General features: G+C 40.6%; 1 long non-coding RNA gene across 1 annotated transcript; it reads right to left on the reverse strand.

Moving 5' to 3' along the window:
• Positions 1-727: 727 nt before the first annotated feature.
• LOC115657827 lies at positions 728-23,301 on the reverse strand. Its single transcript, XR_004002066.1, has 3 exons — positions 23,291-23,301; positions 18,377-18,383; positions 728-816 (listed from the first exon to the last, which is right to left on the reverse strand). It is a non-coding gene; the product is annotated as an uncharacterized LOC115657827 (long non-coding RNA).
• Positions 23,302-23,943: the final 642 nt, after the last annotated feature.

Genomic DNA, 23,943 nt, shown 5'->3' on the forward strand with positions numbered 1-23,943 from the left:
CCACAAGCCAGGAGCCATCTGATGACTCAGGTATATAAATCTTACAGGAGAAAACACTGAGCAGAATGAGTTGCTGTGTCATGGCCTGGAACTCTCCTCTGCTTATTCATAGATTTGAGGACTGGAAGGGACTTTGAGACTTGAGTCCAGTTCCCTGCCCTCATGGCAAGACCAAATACTGTCTAGACCATCCTGAATAGACATTTATCTAACCTACTCTTAAGTATCTCCAGAGATGATTCCACAACTTCCCTAGGCAGTTTATTCCAGTGTTTAACCACCCTGACAGTTAGGAACTTTTCTTAGTGTCCAACCTGAACCTCCCTTGCGTCCGTTTAAGCCCATTGCTTCTTGTTCTATTCTTAGAAGCCAAGGTGAACAAAAGTTCTCTTCATGACACCCTTTTAGATACCCAAAAACTGCTATCATGTCCCCTCTTAGTCTTCTTTTCCAAACTAAAGAAACTCAGTTATTTCAGACTTCCTTCATAGGTCATGTTCTCAAGACCTTTGATCATCCTTGCTGCTCTTAACTGGACCCTCTCCAAGAAAGAGGTGGAGAAATTGAAATGCAGAACTGGACACAAAATACTCCAGTTGAGGCCTAAACAGTGCAGAGTAGAGCAGAAGGACTTCTTGTGTCTTGCTCACAACACACCTGTTAATGATTCTGGGATGCATGTTTGCTTTTTTTTTGCAACAGCATCATACTGACTCATTTAGCTTGTGGTCCACTATAAACCCCTAAATCCTTCTCTGCCGTACTAATTCCTACAGAGTCTCTTCCCATTCTGTATGCATGAAACTGATTGCTCCACTTAGGAACACTTTGGATTTGTCTTTATTGAACTTCATCCTGTTTACCTCAGACCATTTCTCCAAGTTGTCCAGATCATTTTGAATTATGACCCTATCCTCCTAAGCAGTTGCAATCCCTCCCAGTTTGGTATCATCTGCAAATTTAAGTGTACTTTCTATGCCAATGTCTAAGTCATTGATGAAGATATTTACCAGAACCAGTCCCAAAAACAGACCCCTGCGGAACCCCACTTATTAATGGATCCCAGTCCTGCTGGAAAGGTATAACTACTGAGTATGGTTATCCAGCCAGTTATGCACCCACCACCATCTAGTAGCCCCATCCAAGTTGTATTTGCTTAGTTTATTGATAAGTATAAGGCATTTGATATGGTCTTGCATGATAAAGTCTAGGTATACCACATCCACCTGTTCTCCCTTATCCACAAGACATTATCCTATCAAAGAAAGCCATCAGATTTGTTTGACATGATTTGTTCTTTACAAATCCATGCTGGCTATTCCCTATCATCTTACCACCCTCCAAGTGTTTGCAGATGATTTCCTTACTTACTCACTCCATTATCTTCCCTGGCACAGAAGTTAAACTCACTCGTCTGTAGTTTCCTGGGTTGTTTATTTCCCTTTTTATAGATGGGCACTATATTTGCTCTTTTCCAGTCTTCTGGAATCTTTCATGTCTCCCATGATTTTCCAAAGATAGAGGAGGTATCTGAGCCTCTAACTATTAGCTCTTTGAATATTCTAGAATGCATTCCATCAGGCCCTGGTGACTTGCAGGCATCAAACTTTTCTAAGTGATTTTTAACTTTATCTTCTAAACCTACCCCTTTCCTATTAGCATTCACTATGTTAGGTATTCCTTCAGACTTCTCTGTGAAGACTGAAACAATTCATTAAGCATCTCTGCCACTTCCAAGTTTCCTGTTACTGTTACTCCCTCCTCACTGAGCAGTGGGGCTACCCTATCCTTGGTCTTCCTCTTGCTTCTAATGTATTGATAAAAAGTCTTCATTTCCCTTTATTCCTGTAGGAAGTTTGAGCTCATTTTGTGCCTTTGCCTTTCTAATCTTGCCCTTGCCTTCCTGTGTTGTCTGTCTATATTCATCCTTTGTAATCTGTTCTGGTTTCTATGATTCCTTTTTATTTTTTACATCATGCAAGATCTTGTGGTTAAGTCAAGGTGGTCTTTTGCCACATTTTCAATCTTTCCTACCTTGACACCTACCCAGCAGAATAGCTTGCTTTTGGACCCTTTGTAGTGTCCTTTTGAAAGGCTGAGGGGGAAAACAGAGGAGAGTTACCAGTTTTGATTCCTATAGGACCTCACCTATCAGTTCAGCTTACCAAAACCCACCTTCCCAAAATCCATTGTCTATTTTGCTGTGCTTTGTGAGATAGTAGGGACAGATTCCAAAAGCCTTAGCCTGCTCCAGCCCTGCTTTTGCACCAGCCTAGCTTCCAGCACTTTTACCTTGTTCCAACCCCGCTCCTGACTCTTTATTCTGCCTCTAACCAGTAGTCCTAACTGCCACCACTTCAACCCCTAGGTCCAAACATCCTCACTTTCGTTTCTGACATAACTTCTACACTATACACATGATGAGTTAGCATTTGGGATTTTTTTGGAAGCATTTCTTACAAAAGCAGTTATGCTAGCGTAACTGAGATCAGAATTCGGCTTGTCGTCTCTGGGTCTCCCCAATCTTAGTAGGAGTTCTCTTAAACTGAGTATACAGCCAAATGAGAGTTCTACTTAGCTAGAGTAAATAATCTGGGAAAAGGTCAATTGCATCCCTGAGCTGGTGGTAAGGATGCTAGATAGAACCGTGACTGAAGCACTGAGCCCACAGAATACATTCCTCCCATTTTAACAATGGATGGGAAACATCCAATATCAGAATCACAGGGTCAGAAGGGACCACAAGGGTCATCTACTTTAAATCCCTCATCTAAATGTTGGCTAAGAGGCATGTACAAAATCCTGAGTGCTGACTATCTTATCTCCCTTTAGGATCCACTTTGTTATGTAAGAGCAGCAGCATACAAGCCTCAGAGGAAAAAAAATTAGTGGTTTAGCTTCTCTCATAAGAAAGCTTGTTGAAAAAATTGCATGCTGAAATCAAAAATGTTTTGGTTGTGGCAGGTTTTTAGCTGAAAAATATTAGGTTTTCATTTTTGCAACAAATAGCTTTTTGTTTAAAAACAAATTTGGAAAATGTAAGATTTTTTTTAAGTCAATGTTCAGTGGAAAAATCACTCCCATTATCCAACTAGCTCAGCTCACAAGGCTCTTCTCTCTTTTTTATTCCCTCTGGTCTTGTCTACAATAAATGTCTCTCACACACTAACTACCATGATGTTGGACAATTTTGTCCTTCATATGGAGGACAGTAGTCATATTTAAGAGCATGTTATCTGGTCAGTGTTAACCCTAGGAAGAATCCATGGAACCACATAGGAGAATGCCAAGGGTTGCACACCCATGTTCTAAAGTGGCTTGAATCTTAGGCTACAAAGTTTGAGGAGCTGTAAGCTGCTGGTCTGTCTCCAGCCCATGAAGGACTGGGCACTACACCCAGAGTTGGGTTCAGGCCATTTTCTCGAGCTTCAGCTTTAAAAATTGTATCAATCTTCAGCAAGACCAAAATAAATTCAATTTAAATCCAACCATTAGTTTCCCTTTTCTCCAGGCCTACCTTGCCAGAGCTCATCGGCTCCCAAGAGCTCTCTCTGTCAGATGGCCTATACGAGGACTCCAGAGCCCATCATAAAGACAACCTGCTTCCTATTGGTATCCACAACTAATAAGTTTTCAATCTTTATAGAATCAGGTGCTCATCAAGAAATCCCTGAACCCCCCAGCTAGATCTGATAATTCCCTATTGCAGGGCCTCCAACACCTGCTCGTGAAGGGGGTACTGCTTCAGAAAGGGCTCACTATCCCTAAGAGGGGCAGAACACCTTGTTATTTTTACACATTTCCTTTTCTCAGGTATCTGCTATTGATTTATGGTTATAAAAGCTTTGGTACTACTGAAATTATTATTGATGTTTCATTTGGTAAGTCACCTCACCAGCTCAGAAATAGCTTCTTTCCATAGGGCACCAAACCATGCTACTAGAATGATATTTAAATAGCTTCTGCTTGATAAGAACTTTCAAACACTACTGTAGCTAGAGCAGCATCATTTGGTGCTCCACTTCAGACAAGATTACCCTCAATAGCCAAGACAAACTGTCTGTCCACTGGCAGGATTTCTACATTTTTAGAAATAATCTGCAAGCCTCTTTAGTTAGAATCATGTATAAGTTTTTTTCCCCACAAGAATGGACACTCACATGTTTTGCAAGACTGCGCCTATAGGGTTCTAAAATGAAACCTAACAGAATTAGGTGGCTACAACTGTGAAAATCTATTAAATGGTCCAAACCCAGCCATTTATCTTCAACATTCCCAAGTCCCAACTTAAGTCTTTGCAGGTAGCTAGGCAGGTCATGGGTGCTATGTGAATAAGATGTTGGTACCAATGAATTGATGGATTGCAGGCACAGTTTAAAATTCCACTTGTCTTACAGAACAGGGATTTTTAAAACAGGAGGTCAATGTTTATTGAGTGGAATTCACCTTGCGAGGGAGAAGAAATGTAGGGGTTTCAGGACTGTATTCTAGCCAAACTTAAATGTATATCTGATCTGCTTGAAATAAATATTTGTGGATAGTTAAATTATTGAAATAACCATAGCTTGATCACAACTATATTTTCCATGCTTGGTTAAAAAGGAAAGAAAAATCACTACACATGAGAAAAAATAAACTGCTATCCTGACTTTTTTCCAACTAAGCTATGCAATTTAGCATTTCTTAATACTGCCTCACTGTTCCACTCCACTTGCACCAACAGATGAAGCTGTAAGTTTGCCACATTTCCTCCATCCATTGCATCTGACAATCTATATCAGACATGGGGGAGGGGGGAAGTTGGGCAGGCAGCAAGCAAGAAAGGGAACAGTTGAGTTGTAGTAAAAAGTCATGTGGAATTGCACACAGGTCTGGGTGGAAAGTGACCTGAGAAATGTGGATCATTTGACAGGGGTAAATATTGCCACAGACATACTCCAGCAGTTCTATGCAGTCCTATGCCACACTCCGCCCTCTACTAGCAACAAATAGTTGATTGATATAAGGATCAAGTACCAAGAAATCAATTTGAGTTAACAAGCCACAAAAAAAAAAGACACTGAGGAAGGAAATTGCCAGTTAAAATTCTCCTCTGACTACCCTGGCTGAATATAGGTACATAAAGTAACTAATTGAGAACATGTAGCAGAGGGGTAGCCGTGTTAGTTTGGATTTGTAAAAGCAGCAAAGAATCCTGTGGCACCTTAGAGACTAACAGACATCTTGGAGCATGAGCTTTCATGGGTGAATACTCACTTCATCAGATGCATCTGACGAAGTAGGTATTCACCCATGAAAGCTAATTCAGAACAGAATTTAGTTACAAAAAAAAGTTAAATATCTCGGTAGGAAATCAGGAATAAGTCAACATGTTTTCCTTTGATTTAATTCCTTTAATATTTAATTGTGCAATTCTCTGGTCCAACTGGAAGCGAGTCATTTTCACATTGATAAAGGGGGCTTTGGAATTCTGTAACATTGATGTGTGAAGCATGGATACACTTTTTGTAGCTGCCCAGCAAACACTGAAAGAAAGCAAAACCACCAACCATTTCTAAATGTAACCATTGGTTTTTCTAAAAGCATGCATTGATTAGAAAACCATTTCCTGTGAAGTCCTGAGGAATCTAACAAGCAGCGTCATTCAGAGGCATCACCACTGAAATGCTGATTTTTGGCAGCAACACCTCTGGATGACGCTGCCAAAATACTGCCAACAAGCAACACCTACTTATGTTGCCACTTGGCAGTGGCATTTTGGCAGATGCTCATTTGCAGCCATGGTCTTCCGTGGCTCGTCGTCTGGCACCTGCCAGACGAAAAAGTTTGGGCACCACTGCATTAGGGTAACATTAGCTAACATGTTTGCTATCTGTGACCTAACCACAACTTTTACCTTTTATCTTGATCTTGCTCAACTAGTGGACTCTATGCTCTCAAACTACACTGAGAAGAAAGGTTAATACCTGCATTGACAAGAGGAAAAGGTCATAACCTAGTCCTGTAGGCTTTTCCTAATCTTTACAAAACCCGATCATCAAGTTTGAAAAAGTCACCATTTTTCTCTTGTTTCAAGTCAGAGTAATAACCAGCTTTCATATAATATAATACAAAACCTGTAAATCAAGCCAAGATTGTTCAAAAGGGCTGTAAAACCTGGTGAACTTGGCCCAAGTTTCAGATTCCAGGCAGACAACCCAAATGAGTAAATTTTGCTTGGCTTGGGGTTTTCACCATGGAACTATTACACAGATATTTGAAGGATGAGTACTTGTGGCACCTTAGAGACTAACGAATTTGAGCGTAAGCTTTCATGGGCTAAAACCTGCTTCATCAGCTGCATGCAGCTGAATACAGCAGGAAGATACACACGAAAAAAATGGGTGTTGCCATGCAAGTTATAACAAGAGTAATCAATTAAGGTGGGCTCTTAGCAGGAAGAAAAAAATTTTAGTGATGATCAGGATGGTCCATTTCCAAACAGTTGACAAGAAGGTGTGAACAGTAGGGGAAAAAAAAATAGTATGGGGAAAGTTTTTACTTTGTGCAATAACCCATTCAATCCCAGTCTTCATTCAAGAATATTTTAAAAAGATGTCTAGTTTGCAAATTCAATTTCATTCTGCAGTTTCTCAGAGTCTGTTTAATTTTTTTGGTTGGAGTATTGTGACTTGAGACACCTACAAGCTCTCTATCAAGCATTCTTACACCTACAATACCCACCTGCTGAAGTGAAGAAACAGATTGACAGAGCCAGAAGAGTAGCCAGAAGTCACCTACTACAGAACAGGCCCAACAAAGAAAGTAACAGAATGCCACTAGCCATCACCTTCAGCCCCCAACTAAAACCTCTCCAGCGCATCAAGGCTCTACAACCTATTCTGAAGGATGATCCTTCACTCACAGGTCTTGGGAGACAGCCCCCAACCTGAAGCAAATACTCATCAGCAACCACACAACAAAAACATTAATCCAGGAACCTAGTCTTGCAAAGCCTGTTGCCAACTCTGTCCACATATCTATTCAGGGGACAGCATCATAGGACCTAAATCACATCAGCCACACTATCAGAGGCTCATTCACCTGCATATCTATGAAATATGCCATCATGTGCCAGCAATGCCCCTCTATGTACACTGGCCAAACTGGACACAGTCTATACAAGACTAAATGGACACAAAATCAGAGGCCAAGTCAAAAGCCAGTTGGAGAACACTTCAACCTCCCTGAACACTCAATTACAGACCTCAAAATCACAATACACTAACAAAAAACCTTCAAAAACAGACTCCAAAGAGAAACTGCAGAATTGGAATTAATTTGCAAACTGGACACGATTAATATAGGCTTGAATGAAGAATGGGAGTGGATGGGTCATTGCACAAAGAACTATTTCCCCATGCCATTTTTCCACTACTGTTATTCACACCTTCTTGTCAACTGTTGGAAATGGGCCATCCTGATCATTACAGAAGTTTCTCCTGTGATAACCCACCTTAATTGACTACTCATGTTATTGTTGGTATGGCAACACCCATTTGTTCCTTACACACCTTCCTACTGTATTTTCCACTGCATGCATCCAATGAAGTGGATTTTAGCCCATGAACGCTTATGCTCAAATGAATGTTGGTGTTTAAGGTGCTATAAATACTCCTTGTTCTTTTTGCTGATACAGACAAACACGGCTACCACTCTGAAACCTGTCAGAGCTATTTGGAACCTATTCATCTGAGCCAAGATATAGTGCAACATCATTTACAGTGAAGCAGAATGCAAGTCCACACTTGTACAGTGCAAAATGCACTTCCCATGAGTGTGAATGAGAGCTCTGCAAATAGTTTCACTGTGGCATTGCCTTTTGAAAAGGTAACATTTTGTTGGTGCTTTCGGCATTCTGACCTCATTTCACTATTCTACTTCAGCAATATTAGCCTTGAAGAGCTCGAGAGACAATTTGCCAGCAAATGCAGCTCCGGTGTATGATGTGACATTGCATTGTTGCAAGATAATGTCATTGCCAAAAGCTGCATTGTAATGTCTGAATCATGGCATCACAATGTCAGTTTGTCACTATGTTTATGGTTTATCTTTGGTGACTGGAAGTCCTGAGATCCACAGTATTTACTCTGTGCTCATCTCTTCCTGGGTATTTGCTCAGAGGCAGGAGTTCTTCTCCCCTCCTTCCTGGCAGCTTAGAAGGGCAAGAAGAACTCATGGCAACTTCTATCTTTGTCCATAGCAGTAAGTGATTAAAACAAACAAGCTGCACAAAAGTCACATATGGGGTCCCAAAAAGGCAAAGTATGGCTCTGCAGACACAGGGTCTGATTCAGGGCCAGCTCCAGGCACCAGCTCAGCAAGCAGGTGCTTGGAGCCGCCAAGGGGAAGGGGCAGTCCATTGGGCTCTTCAACAGTGGGGTCCCTCAGTCCCTCTTGGAGGGAAGGACCTGCCACCAAACAAGAAAGCAGCATGGTGGAACTGTGCCAATTATGGCTTCCCCTCCCCTCTCCCCCCAGCGCTTGGGGTGGCTAAAACCCTGGAGCTGACCCTGGTCTGAGTCTTCACTGCTATGCACCTTGTGAGAGCATCAGTGCAAAGGGAATGCAAAATATTACCATATCAGAATGGTGGTGTTTTACATCCACTTTGTACTAAGGTAAACAACAACTCACAGCCCACAGAGCCATGGAGAATTGGGCCCAGAGACCGAGTATTACTATTCTACATACTGAGGCTAGGAATACACTGTCTCTTCTGGGATGAATACCTGACAGACACAAACAGATTATCACAGATCTTCAAAGTTTCAGGGAAACTGGGACAATTTAGTACAGCAGCACACAGTGGTCTGAATACTTTGAGTTGCATAAACGTCAGCATTCTGTAAGTCTCACTAGAACAGATTCTTCCATCAAATTTCTGATATTGCTGGTTTCTGAGTCAGATAAGCTGCAGCTAAAGGCTCCCTCACTTCTTCCACTGAATGACCTCTAGCTGTGGAAAGACACAGCAACAACAACAACAACAACGCTTTTGAAAAACTTGTACAAAAGATTTTGTGGTAAGGTTCCAGTTCCTGGCATTGCCTATTGCCTACAAACCAGCACAGATACACTAACTGCATGAAGAAATGTCCTTTTCCTCCCCTCTGAAAATTTGTTGGGGAACAAAGTATATGACTTTGCACATGGTCATTTCCTTCCAACTGGGGAGGGGTCAAAGATTAGCTTTCTGATCAAATGGGAAATGTATGACTTATCTATGTATGACTTGACCTGGGTCAAACTGGTGTGCAAAGGTATCAATCAAGGCAGGACTCAGTCTATTTACTTTAAGCTTTTTTTCTTGTTGTTTCACTGATGAGGTTAGCCCTTTATTAAAATTCTGTCACTGAATTCGTGCATCCAACAAGTGGGTATTCACCCATGAAAGCTCATGCTCCAATATGTCTGTTGGTCTATAAAAGATGCTACAGAACTCTGCTGCTTTTACAGATCCAGACTAACACGGCTACCCCTCTGATACTTGTCACTGAATTGAATGCATTGCTATTGGCTTCACTGGGAACAGAGTTAGACCAATTATGCCTTTCCCAGTATCCAGCTGTAGTCAAGACACAGGGCCCAATCCTGTGAGGCCCTGAGCACCTTCACATTGGCCAGGACCATCAATGTCTGGCATCCAGGTCTGTTCTTCAGCTTCAAGCTTGAAAACAGACCCCAGCAGTAAACATCTGAGCAAAGATGTGCCTATATAACTAGCAGTAATGTGAAAGGTTGGACACCTTGACAATACGCTGATGTTTTCATTTGACATGGCCCTAGGAATAGCAAAGGAATTTGTTTTAAGATGGCTCTTATTTAATAGCAGATAAATATGCATGATCTTAGTTTTATGACAGATGTCAAGAATACTGAGATGTAGTATAGGGAAGATAATTTTATTGCCACAGCAGCAGGAGACACCTTGTGATTAATCGATCTCCCTTTTCTAGTTTATTTTTTGTCAGATTACTGACAGGAAAGAAGAAATGTCAAAATGAGTGAATATGCATGCTCTACTGTGCATGGTATTATGACTGCTACAGAGATTATTCATTAGACAAAATTAAATACAAAAACTGCATATAAATGTTACTATTTAGACAAATGCAAGACTAAAATCACAAGTGTTGCACAGACCCTGTGTAAAAGATTAAACAAAGACACCAACTCACAAGCAGAGATTTCAGCTTGAGGTTTGACATTCCTAAATCTTTGTCAGTATGTCTCACAATGGGAACATTAACTAGACATAACTCTGTATGGAATTCTCAGAAGTGGTTACAAAAGATGAAAGGGACTGATCCTGAGTACATGCTGTGCATACTTATTACCTAATGAATGATTTTGAAAGGGGAATACATACAAGACAGGATCTGGTTATTTAATATGGTTTTATAACATTTAAAAATGGAGGTTCTCTCCTTTTACATTCAATACATATTTGATGTACAGATTATGCCTTTAAAGGCACAGCTCTGAGTGTCCACCCAGCACACAGACAAGCTACCTCTACTTGCATATTTGGGGTAATGTGCTTCATGGGTCGGGGGGGGGGAGTGAACAAAGGAATCCTGTGCTACTCAACCCAGGAACTGTAACTAACTAACTCTTGTGTTGAGTATGCATGGGTGAGACTTCTCAGCTTTCCCTGACTTCCTACTTGTGCAGTTCTAAGCTGCTGATCAGCGAGAGCTGCAAGTTCGTATCAGTGCCTGATTCAGAGAAGTCTGTTATAGCCCCCAGATACAGAGTCTGCCTCATTAGCTGAAACACAGACTCATGCTTTCAGCTCTAGAGGTCCCTTGTTCAGTCTCTAGTGTGTTGGTAGTCACATAACTGGGGGCTTGTCTGGGATTTATCCAAGCCTGTTGAGGCTGGCAGCTAGGGTGACCAGATGTTTGATTTTATAGGGACAGTCCCAATTTTTGGGTCTCTTATATAGGGTCCTATTACTCCCCACTCCCTCTCCTAATTTCACATTTGCTGTCTGGTCACCCTACTGGCAGCAGTTGAACAGATTCATGTTCTTGCAGTTACTGAATACTGCACTGAAATTGCATGCTCTCACTTGAAATGCTCAGGAGGTTTTTCTGATCTGGCTTGCAGACTAGGAGGCTTTGTGGACAAGCATGCATTTTGTGCCTAGCAGCAGTCTGCTAACAATCTGGGATGAGTTGTGCAGCTCTGTTTCAGGGAGCAGCCTGCTTTGGCTCTCTGTTTTTGGGTTCTTTGTGTTACTGTTCTGAATTCTAAGAAATAGCTTATTTTTTTTTAAACTTTTCATTTATGTGAGCAAGAGCTGTGTCTCAGTAAAGACTCAATATTTATCTAAACAATTGAGAAAGCGACACTGATGTTTTCAAATCACTAGTTAGGAGATAGACTTCTGAATGTTGGAAGTGAGGATGCAAAAACACAGACCTTATCCTGGACCCAAATGTAGCAAATTAGGATTTGTTTTTATCATGGAAATCAGAACCATAAGCTTGTGGGGTGTTCAAAATCTGAATTTTGTCACTCAAACCAATACGTATAAGGAGTTCTTTTCACACTGGAAAGGAGTTTCATCCTTAACTTTCCCTTTACTCTTGTTATGAAAATGCTAATTGTATTAGCAACATAGCTTCTGAATTTAATTATTCTGAAGTCTCAGATACCAAGGGAAAACACTCCACCCCTTACTCAAGACAGTTCTAAAGTTACAACATCAGACTGAGTGTTCTTATTTTAGCAATTCTTACACATACTTCTAGATGTTACTCAATCATTTCAATCACTACACAAACAAATCTACCACACAAGGAAAGCAGAGTCCCACTTACAGACCTTGACATAGCCTGGCTTTCCTTTATGGATGTGTTCAAAAAGTTAACTCCAAACTGGTCCAAGTGATGCCTGGGAATTTCAGTTTAAAAAAAAAAAAAAAAGGAGTATCTTCTGGGAAAATGGGACACTACACCCCCTTTACATTTACAGCCTGGATCTCCTCCTCCTATTTACATTTCCCTTGGATGAACACTAAACTGAAGAGGTGCAGCCTGATAACTTTCATTCAAGAAAGTTTGTCCAATGATTTGAGAGAGAGTTCAACTCCAACTGGAGTCAATGGGTCTAATTCTGCCCACACCTCTACAACCACACTGAAGTCAATGGAGTTCCATGAGCATAGATGATAGAATCGGGCCCAATGAATTCCTTCTGTTAGCAGAAAGATTCAAAATGTAGGTTTTATGGAACAGCCTTTAAGGACATACAATATCAATTTCCATTTTATTGACAACTAACCAAGGGGAGGGGGCAGAAAGGAGAGAAAGACTAATTATAAAAGTAAACTCAGAGCAATGTCAGCCAAAGTTCAGCAACTTCCTTTGCTAAAGATGTCAGTAGTCACAGAACAAGTTGTATGGCAGCAGCAAAAGCACACATTTGAAACAGAGGAAACTATGCATACTTGCATGACAAATCTCATTAAACAAACAAGTTACACACTGCCAACAGAATACTATCCACCCTAAACTTCTACAGTGCCATGGCTTTTTAGATCAACCCACTTCATATGTCAAGTGTATTTGAGCTTGTATAATTGGCACAAAAATAATCCTTTTGTTTCCAGATTGATAGCATCACTTGTACTGCATCCAAGAACTGCCAGAAGATTAAGTTAGTAATGAGATTGTACCTTTCCCCATTCCAATTATTTGTCCTGACAAACTAATGGATGTGCCATTTTCTGTTCTTGCCATGAGAATGGATTAACACTGGTATTTTCTGTTCAAGAAACTGTTTTCTGAGATGTTTAAGAACAGACTTAGCAGGCAAGGGAAACCCTTCTCTCTAGAAAACAAATGAGATTATCTGGCTTTTTTTTTTCCTGTTTATATATTTTCTGCTATCAGTATACTGTTTCCTTTTAGTAGAAAGCAGTATTTTTATGTTGGCTCATACCATGTTGTACAACACTGACCTTTTCCACCATGTGTATTTGTTTTAGAGATCCCAGGTTTCCATATCAAAGATTCAAGTGTCTGCAAAAATGGTGTTCTGCTGACCTATAGCTAATCTAGGTATTTTGCTACCCATGCAACATTTTGTCTATAAACAAGAACATCATAGGACAACCCTTCAGATGCTGCAGAGGTTTCTACTACATAATTTTGCTCCTTTGGATACTTAATCTGCACTAGTGTCAGGCTTAGTCTCAGGCTACTAGTCCATTCACACTCTGATATATGCTAAAATTCTGCACAAGTCACCATTTTTAAAACCCGTTTCACAAATGTGTGTCTCCTGGAACAATACTGGTCTGAGTTTTGCACCAGAGACAGACTTAAAGTACATGTATCATGACCCATTGGGTCAGAAATGGAAATTTTATACCACTGAAAAGGAGAGCGATTCCTAGCTTTCCAAGCACAGCACTTGTTTTTAGCTCTGGTAGGGAGTGAAATAAAAGACTAACATCATAGATGGAAAAGCTGTTTCTTTAAATTATGGCCATCTATGTTTGCCATTGTCAAAGTAACACCAGTCTGACAATAAAGTAGTATCTCCTGCAGACTATATATACTGACTCCCCTTCTTGCTATTTTTCATGAAAACCTGTAGGACTTTTCCCCACAAGAGATTAAACAGCAAACAACATCTCTAGGTTTTTAAGAGCATCCTGTAGAATTCCACAGAATATTATATCCCTGATATAGAATTCTATAGAGTAATTAAAACAGAAACACCTAATAGAAAGGTGTTCTGAATTAAATGTTATAGGTTCTTACATTAATATAAAATTACCCTTCCAAAGAAGCTACTTCATTAAATTCTATAATTTCCAAAAGGGTTAAAGAAATGAATATCAAAAATATATGAATTGATAGAGCTTATTTGTGGAGTGCAATTGTAGTCAAACAAATATCCAAGATTAAGTTTGAAGCTATTGATATAAAAGACAGTCCTGAATTTTTAAATAAATTTTCAATCTGAAACTTGTGCTCAACCAGAACCATCTTCACAAAGCAATAGGAAAATTAGTATTAGTAAATTATGCCTGTGGATTATTTTTGAGTTTGCACAAATTTCAGGTCCCTTACTCAGTTTTCACTAGTGAACAGTACCAGAATTTAATCCAAAGCTCTTTGAAGCTAATGGGAAAAAAATCCAACAGAAATAATCAACCCATTTTAAAATTAAAGGGACATCAGTTCAGCAATCCACAGCATTGAGCAAAGCATTTAAGAACATGCTTACCTTTAAGCACATGCTTAGTGATTTGTCAAACTAGGATTGATTTAACTGTATACTTATGTGCTTTGCTGATTGGGGTATGTATCCCTATTTTCTAACACATGTTCTTGCCATCTTCAAGAGCTTAAGGCTGTAGGCAGTGATCAACCAATAACTGAGTGCCATAGCATGCTTGCTTTTTAAAAGGTCATTATAAACTTTCATCCAGTTCAGGAGCATGAGGGATTATGAGCACACCTGAGAGATGTGTGGCATAGGACTAGTGTTATATCATTTTAACTATTTAACACTAATGGTTTCCACAATGCAGTTTTCCTGCATTATCTACAAGTTACTTATAGTGAAAAAAGCAAGTCAGTATTGCCAAAGTATGATTAAAAAAGTTTTCCATGAACCTCTCAAAACTGAGAAGAATCCCAGTGTTTCCAATGGAAGAGTAATCCTCACTCTTTGCTAGCCTTTCATAGAAAGGTAGTAACATGGCATCAAAAATTAGGAGCAGATTAGACATTATGGTGATGAGATTTGTAGGTACCTAGATAGCTTACCATTATCAATGCATAAAGAATGTTCAGCCATTACAATTCTGGAAGGGTGTATGAGCACCTAGAGCAGTGTGTCTCACTTTTTTTGTATTGGTGACCCCTTTCACATAGCAAGCCTGAGTGTGACCCCCTTAATAAATGAAAAGCACTAATATATTTGACACCATTATAAATGCTGGAGGCAAAGTGGGGTTTGGTGCAGAGGCTGAAAGCCTCTGCGCCCCCCCCCCATGTAATAACCTCATGACCCCCTGAGGGGTCCCAACCCCCCCAGTTTGAGAACCCCGACCTAGAGTGATGGATAGATACTGATAAATATCTATTGGTATCTAATTTATTTTTTTCCAGACTTATCCAGCATCCACCAATTCAGTATCCGAGCATGTCACAATTATTAAAGATATAGCTCTCTCTCTGTTTCCCTGCTCCTCCATCCACAGGACAATGGCTTGAATTTTATTTTAAAAGAAAATAAAGAGAAAGTGCTCAGTAATCCTTTTGTTTCACTGAGTTCTGAAAGCAGTGAGCTTGACAGTAATCCTCCTTTCTTCTGGAAGCAAGTTCCTCAGTTTAAGTTCAGCTGTTTTGAAAGTTCTGTCTCCTTGTGCTTGCAAGCCTCCCTTAGAGGTTAGTCTCATGGAACAAAGCTGTCATGAGATGTTCTGTCAAGGAAGGAGGATTTTATGGCATGAAAGGCTTGAATATCCAGATCAGTATATTGGATTTGACTCTGTATTCAGTGGTGAGCTAGTGCAATGCAGAGCACTGAAGTAATGTGCTCACATTGGCTCATGTTGCTCAGCAGATCTGTTGCCTCCTATACTATCTCTATGCCAGAAAGCTCTTCCTCCAGCCTCTGTCAGAGCAGCCTCCCTTATTGGGAGGTACTTGTGGTGCATTAAGAGCATATTTCTGTGAGACTATACAGTAAAATGAAATTGCCAATGTGACATGCTAGACGCTGATGAGAAAACTCTCCAAAATAAGTGGCTGTTGAAAGGTATTTGCCAGTGATGAAAGAATACCTGAACAGCATTGTGTTTTCCAAGGCATACTTCTCTATGCAGGTCAAATCCTCACGAAGTAAAGCAATCCCCTGCCTGGATGGCTGATATCCAAGAATTTTGCAGCAAAATGTTACAACTCAATTAGGTTCTTCTAATTATGAGAAGCTTCCCATTTGTCCAAATTCCTCACTGTGAAACTGAAGTTTCCATATCCTCAAAGCCAGATTTCATTCTATTACTCTGAAACCTAAACATGGTTTTCATTCAGCCAGCAAGGGATAATTCCCGAGTCTCAAGTTACATTGACTACTTGATACGTACCTTCAAAAATACCCAGAAAACTAAGGAAAAGTTTTTTCCTGACTTATACATTTGGTATAGAATGTACTCAGGATCATTCACACCAAGAATATCACTCAAAGGGCCTGATATTTCAGTGCCAGCTTTGGTTTCAGGGAGCAGACACCATTATTTAGGGCCCCAAACTGCAAAATGAAGGAAGGAAGGAAGGTGGATCCCTGTGCTTTTGTGCCCCACTGACTTTGGCAGTTCCACACAGGCAAAAGGCTTCACTCATATGGACTTGGTGCAGGATCAAGGCAAGCTCTTTCGGCCTGGGCTTCCCTTTATTATGTGTCTGCATAGTAACACACACAGGACCTGCCCTTCACGGGGCTTCCGGATGCTAGTGTAATAGAAATAGTCATAATAATTTGCCCTGTGGTTTTTTTCCAGCAATTTAGAAGGAAAAGCAAACTTTTGAGTTCATAGGCTCTGTTCTGAGTTCCGCTCCATTTCAAATTCCTGTCTTTGCTACTGCTATGAAACAACCTGGATTTTTTCTTCCTTTACAAGAAGGAAAAAATACTTGAGAAACTTAATGAATCAGCTGGAAACCAAAGAATTTAGAAATTCACAGAAGTTGGATTTATAATGGTCTACCTGCAGTATACTACTTCCTTGGAAGATAAATTATGATGAGCCAATTTCAAATGATAGCATCAAAACATCCCTGAAGGTTTAGAAAGCTGTACATTTGTGAGATGTAGAGTTCTGTAGAGGAATAAGAAGTGCTGTGTATTAAAATGGTTGTTTAGCTATTGTTGAAGCAGCAAAGAGTCCTGTGGCACCTTATAGACTAACAGATGCATCATGAAAGCTCATGTTCCAATATGTCTGTTAGTCTATAAGATGCCACAGGACTCTTTGCTGCTTTTACAGATCCAGACGAACACTGCTACCCCTCTGATACTTAGCTATTGTTGGTAGGTTATCAGGATTATAATGAAACACTCCTATATCATTGGAAAAGCAGAGGCTAAAAATGAAAGATGCCTGTAGGAGAGCACATCGAAAAACAAAGAATATTTGAAGGTTAATTTTCTAATCTTTGCCCAAAATAGGTTTACTGGCAAGGGATGGAGAAGGGTAGATGGGGAGGTGAACAGGTGTGGCTCAACTCCTTAGCATCAGTTCTCCTCTTCCACAGACCCTATAGACCTCTTCTGAGAGGTGTGCATTTTGGGTCATATACTCTGTGGGAGGTAAGGGGACGATCCCTTACTTCAGCATCATTTATCCCTTAGACCGTGATTTCCTGTATGTTTTGTTAGCAAGGACCTTGAGAGAATAAATTTATTCCCCCTCTGCACTATAAACCCCTCCCCAACAGTGGAGGTTCTAGGGCAGCAATTGGAGGAAGAATTTTTGCATCAACGTACTTACAGGGTTGCCATGGAGCTAGAAGAAGTCAGAGAAGCCTGTTTGGAGGTAGAGTCTGATAATCTGCACAAAGGGGGTGTAGCCGTGTTAGTCTGGATCTGCACAAAAGCAGCAAAGAGTCCTGTGGCACCATATAGACTAACAGACGTAACATAGGTCTGTTAGTCTAAGGTGCCACAGCACTCTGCTACTTTTATGCAGATTGTTTTGTTTTATTTGCCTAGGAGGAGTCAAAGCATAGGTGTCAGGAATCTGCTGGCTTTGTGGGACAAACTTTCTATGTCTTCAAGTAGGGTACATCTATACTGCAATCACAGGGTATGATTGCAGCTGTGGTGGACCTACCCAAGCTAGCTTTGATCTAGTTAGCTCTGGTTCTGGAGCGCAATAGTACATGCTTCAGTGTGGGCTGCCCTGTGAGTAATTATCCAAGGTTCAACACCACAGCTTCACTGTTTTGGAACTCAAGATAGCTAGATTAGATTAAAGCAAACACAGATATCTACTCCATTTACAATCACAGCCCATGATTGTAGTATAAACATACCCGTGAAGTTGAGGAGGGAAAAGAGGGAAGAGAAAAAAATTCAGATTGTTCTTTGTCTACCTGAATTGCCTGCCAATGGATCAAAAGTAGTTTCACATTTTCTAAATTGTGTTTTCTCGAGCTGGAATCACTACTATTTTTTCCCTGTAGACAAATATTTGACTCTTAGGCTAGAGTTAGATGAGGAAAAAAAATGTTAATTTGAAATTGTCAAGGTTCCTTCCCCACTCTGAACGTTAGGGTACAGATGTGGGGACCTGCATGGACACTTCTAAGCTTAATTACTAGTTTAGATCTGGTATCACTGCCACCATCCCCCAAACACTACTTTTTTCCTCTGGTTAGTTTTGAGGGACTTCTCCAATTCCCTGGTGAACACAGATCCAAACCCCTTGGATCTTAGAACAAGGAGAAATCAATGCGGTATTAAGAAAAAAGGCTTTTAATTAAAGAAAAAAGGTTTAAAAAAAACTCTGGGAGAGATTAGCATACCAGCTACTCTCAGAGAGATTCAAAACACAGCATGGCACGAATTTAGTTACACAAAAAAATACCCAAATACCCACTTCAATTCTACCTCTAATAGCAATAAGACAGGTTACAAAGAAACAAACCTATTTATTCCTTTCTAAAAAAATTACTCTGATAAGAGGCTGATTCCTTGATCTTTTTCACTCTGGCTGAAACAAGCTCTAAACAAAGGAAAAAAAAACCTCTCCTTTCTTTTGAAACATCTTGTTCCCCCATTGGTCCCTCTGGTCAGGTGTTAGCTAGGCTAGGTGAACTTTTTAACCCTTTACAGGTAAAAGAGGCATTAACCCTTAACCATCTGTTTAAGACAGAAAGACAATATTTTGATTATGTGACATTGTGTTGGACATAAAAAGAAAGTCAGGCTCTTACATATATTATGAAATACAGCAGTTAGAATCAGATCTTTTTTACTCTACATTACATTAACAAAGAAAATCTACCAAGGAATACTTTCATTGGGACAGTCCTGGAGAAGTCTTAATATCCAGGACATAATTCATCACTGCCCACACCATACACACTTGCCCCTTATTTCAATTCCAAATTCAGAATTGTATGGATAACATTCTAAACAATGATTACTATCTAGCCTCAGTGAAAGCAGTTACCAGCAATCCCAGCTTTCAGCACTCTTAGAGAAAATTGGAAAGGAAGGAACTGTTCTTGTTAATTACAAGACTGACCCATCCCAATAGGCTCGCCAGAGATAGAACCCTGAATCATTTTGAAACTAACAGTTTGCCTACCAAGTTCCAAACTTTAGTAAACAGTTGTGTTAAATTTTGATGCATGATTAATTCATGAAGTTCTGTCCCAGATCTCAGAGATCTGGGACAGAAGATTTGCCAATGAAATACTATAAAACTTTGTTTTACTGAAGAGTTTAAAGCTTTGTAGCTTGTGGTGCACATATTAGTGTTGCTCTGGGGATGCAGTAACTTGCCCTCTTCTCTTCTTCAAAACCTTTTGAAGTTTTGGGGGTTATTTTTTCCTTAAAAAAAGATATTTTATGTACCACAGTCAGGAATGCCCTGCGGCTTATCTGTCAGGTGTGTACCACAAAAAAAAGGCCTACTTGTACATAAAGGCCAGGTCAGATAATTCACAGCTTGTATTATGCAACAAAAGAACTTTCTAGAAGTTTTCCCAAGTAAGATACCTGCTGCTGACAGAAAAGGAAATCCATTTTTGCTTGTTGTTAAAATTAGCTACAAGATGATTTTATTAAACTACACAGCAACCTAACATTAAAAGAAGTCACCATTTTGTATTTGGATTTACTTGCTAAGGTTATAAAAGCCTAATGGCTCTAAGTGAGCAGATATACAGCAGAAAGCCAGCTTAGTGAAGAAAAAAATCGATAAGGTGAGTGTCAGTTCAAAAACTGAAACAGCATCTAAGAAGTCTGATTGAAAAGGAACATAATGGGGTCTAGTTTCCTTTCAGTGGGCTAGAGAGGTACGTGTGTCTCTCCCTCAACATTAATGGGATTTGGATACTTAAATCTTCAGAGACCTATTGTTCTCCCTAATGGCCCTTCCCAACCAGCCATCTAGACTGATTGCATTCTGCATAGTGGGCATTCCTCAGGTGTAAACATTTGTAATAGATGCATAGACAATATTCCTAACTTCAGATACCAAAATGATATATGCATACAAATAGGACAATCATTCAGTGAATCGTATCCGTTGCATCTGATGAAGTGGGCTGTAGCCCACAAGCGCTTATGTTCAAATAAAAATTGTTAGTCTAACGTGCCACAAGTACTCCTGTTCTTTTTGTGGTTACAGACTAACGCAGCTGCTACTCTGAATCCTTTTCAATGATATCTTACATGACCTATCTTGCATAGTTAGGCCATAATCGTATCATATGACTGAAGAATATGGGGTGTAATGCCACCCACAGTAATTGGAATGCTGTGCAGAGGTCTAGAATTCTTCCCTGTGCCCACTACATTATTAGTAATAGGATTGGGCAACTCAATCCCCTCTCCTGAGAAACCATGGGTAGATTGAAAGGGGAAGAAGCCATTGCTAGGCATATTATTCCCAACATACTCTTGGGGAAAGTGACCTCTGGGTTCTGCAAAGATATTATATCTAGGGCAGGGTCAGCTAGTGATGGATCTCAGCTAGGAAAGGAGATAGGTTGTTGTCATAAACAGATAGCTAAGGGTTAATGTCTTACACCTGGAAAGAAGTACCTAAAACACCTGACCAGAGGACCAATCAGGAAACCAGACTTTTTCAGATCTGGGTGGAGGAAAGTGTGTGTGCGCGCGCGAGTCCTTTGTTCTTGGTTCTTCTGCCCGTCCCTCTCGACTATGGGAAGAATTTTTCTATTTCCTGCTTTCTAATCTTCTGTTTCCAAGTTGTGAGTACAAAAATAGTTTTTTGTATTTACATGTATGTAGTTGCTGGAGTGTTTGAATTGTATTCTTTTTGAATAAGGCTGTTTATTCATATTCCTTTTAAGCAATTGACCCTGTATTTGTCATCTTAATACAGAGAGACCATTTTTATGTATTTTTCTTTTTAAGACCTGTTGGAGTTTTTCTTTAGTGGGGAACTCCAGGGAATTGAGTCTGTGCTCACCAGGGAATTGGTGGGAGGAAGAATCAGGGGGAAATCTGTGTGTGTTAGATTTACTAGCCTGACTTGGCATTCCCTCTGGGTGAGGGGTAAAGAGAGATTAGCTCTCGGTACTTCTGTTTTCCAAGGCTGGAAACGGGGAGGGTGGAATCCCTCTGTTTAGATTCACGGAGCTTGCTTCTGTGTGTCTCTCCAAGAACACCTGGAGGGGGGAAGGGAAAAGGTTTATTTCCCTTTGTTGTGAGACTCAAGGGATTTGGGTCTTGGGGTCCACAGGGAAGGTTTGGGGGGGACCAGAGTGCCCCAAAACACTAATTTTTTGGGTAGTGGCAGCTTTACCAGGTCCAAGCTGGTAACTAAGCTTGGAGGTTTTCATGTTAACCCCCATATTTTGGACACTAAGGTCCAAACCTGAGACTAGGTTATGATACGGTGGCAGTGGTGGGATAGATAGAATCCAGAAACCAGTAAGAATATTATATTTTTCTTTTCTCTGCTAGGGGCTTTTTAGCAGAGAGGGTTTGGTTTTAAAAGGAACCATAGAGAATTTTTTTTCCTCTGCTCTCTCTTGCAGTTTCTGGCTTGCATATTAAGCAAGCAACCATTAAGTAACTATTACGGGTCTTTTGTCACACAATAGCACTCCCATTAGGAGTCAGATACCAGCACTATACACATGCAAATAAAGTGGTTTTTCTGGTTTACTTTACATTGAAAAGATTAGCTAGAGGAAGAAAGGGGAAAAGGCACTGTTGCTAGGCAGACCCCGGGAGGCAACAGAGCCTGCAGTTCAGACAACACCAGAGGGCACCCCAACACAAGAAAACAGGAACCATGCCTTCCAATACAAAAATGGAGGCCGAAGAACAAAAATCAAAGAAGCTGAACACAGGCGACAACTGGAAAAAAGACAAAGAGATGGAGCTGAAAGAAAAGGAAGAAAGCATCAAACTGGCAGCCTACAAAAAAAAAAAAAAAAAAAAAAAAAAGAGAACAAGCAGCCAAAGACGCAGCCCACAAAAGAAAACTAGAAGAAGAAGAGGTGGCCCACAGAAGGAAACAAGACGATGACATGGGCCACTGCCGAGAAATGGAAAAAACAACAAAAATAAAGTTGAGAAGGAAAAACAGAAAACATGAACTGGACTTCGCATGCAGCCCAGCTTGCGCTGCATGCGCCAGCCAATCCTAACAACCCTTCACCAATTATGGTTCCACATCACAGGAAATTTCCCACCTACAAGGCAGGTGATGACACCGAGGCCTTCTTGGAAAATTTTGAAAGAGCCTGTCTTGGGTACAGCATCCCTGAAGACCAGGACATGGTAGAATTGAGGCCACAGCTCAGTGGACCTTGAGCAGAGGTGGCAGCTGAAATGTATATCCAGGCAAAACACATGCCTCACCCCTTGACTCCAAATTCTAAGCCCAACCCAAAGCCCATTGAAGTAAACAAAGTGACTCCCCTTGACCGGAATGGGTTTTGGATCAGGCCCTTTTTGTGGGTTGAAAATCTGGACCCCAACACCACAATATTATTTTGAAATCTTTATTGCCATTACTATTATCACCTTAGCATGTTCAGTGTGTGGAAGGATTTCAAATATCCATTTATCGCATTCAGCTTTTCACATTTTATTCAGCTTGGACAAGGAAATTTGACTGGTCAATGCTACTTTTTGGTTTCCATGTAATATTCACATATTAAGGTTATGTCTTTGCACTGAGTTATTGTTACTGTAGGATAATGTTCATATTAAAAAACCAACTTGTTTTTTCATTCCTATTTTTATAGGAATTTTTAAGTCTCATAAAAATTGTACAAGACCTTATAGAGTTTGTAAATCACAGTTAAACAAAACTTAAAATAGAGATCAGTGTTGATAGAGCTGCTTAATTTTTAGGGTACGCACTTTGCCTCTGAACTGAATGCTTTGGACAAATTAGACCAATCTACTGAATGATTCCACACTGTTTCAGCTCTCAGCCTACAGAGGTGCTTTAGTCCAGTCTTAGGGGTAATCTACGATGGCAGCATTAACATACTGCCACTGCAGCACTTTAATGTGGCTTGTGTAGTCGCAGCATAGCACTGGGAGAAAGCTCTCCCAGACCTCTAAAAAACCCCTCCATGAGGGGCAGAGCTACAAGCACAGCTCCCAGTGCTGCTGCCCTGTCTATACTGGCACATTACAGTGCTCAGGGGGTTGTTTTTTCACACCTCTGAGTGAGAAAGTTGCAGCGCTGTAAAGTGCCAGTGTAGACAAGTTTCAGGAACTAGGCATGATGCCTTAATGCCTGATGAAGTTAACCTAGGAGGCACAGTCCAAAGGAGTAGGGTTTGGGAAACAAAAAACTATGTTTAATCCCAGATCTTCATCTGATTCACTATGCAGCCTTACTAGCTCTGCCTCAGTGTTGCCATCTTTCATAAAAAGGATGCAACAGATGTGTCTGAGAAATTGTTAATGTTTGTGCAAGTGAAGCACATGATAGGTGCTATGTACTATTATGGGTATATGCTGAGCCCAGGGCCGGTGCTACCATTTAGGCAGCCTAGGCAATTGCCTAGGGCACCAGAATAAATGGTGGGCGCCGTTTTGGCTGAGGGGGCAGCAGGCGGCTCCAGTGGAGCTGCCGCAGTGGTGCCTGTGGATGGTCCGGTGCTCCGTGGCTCCAGTGGAGCTGCCGCAGTGGTGCCTGCG

This window comes from Gopherus evgoodei, chromosome 9, assembly GCF_007399415.2.
Source record: "Gopherus evgoodei ecotype Sinaloan lineage chromosome 9, rGopEvg1_v1.p, whole genome shotgun sequence".
Classification (NCBI taxonomy): Eukaryota; Metazoa; Chordata; order Testudines; family Testudinidae; genus Gopherus; species Gopherus evgoodei.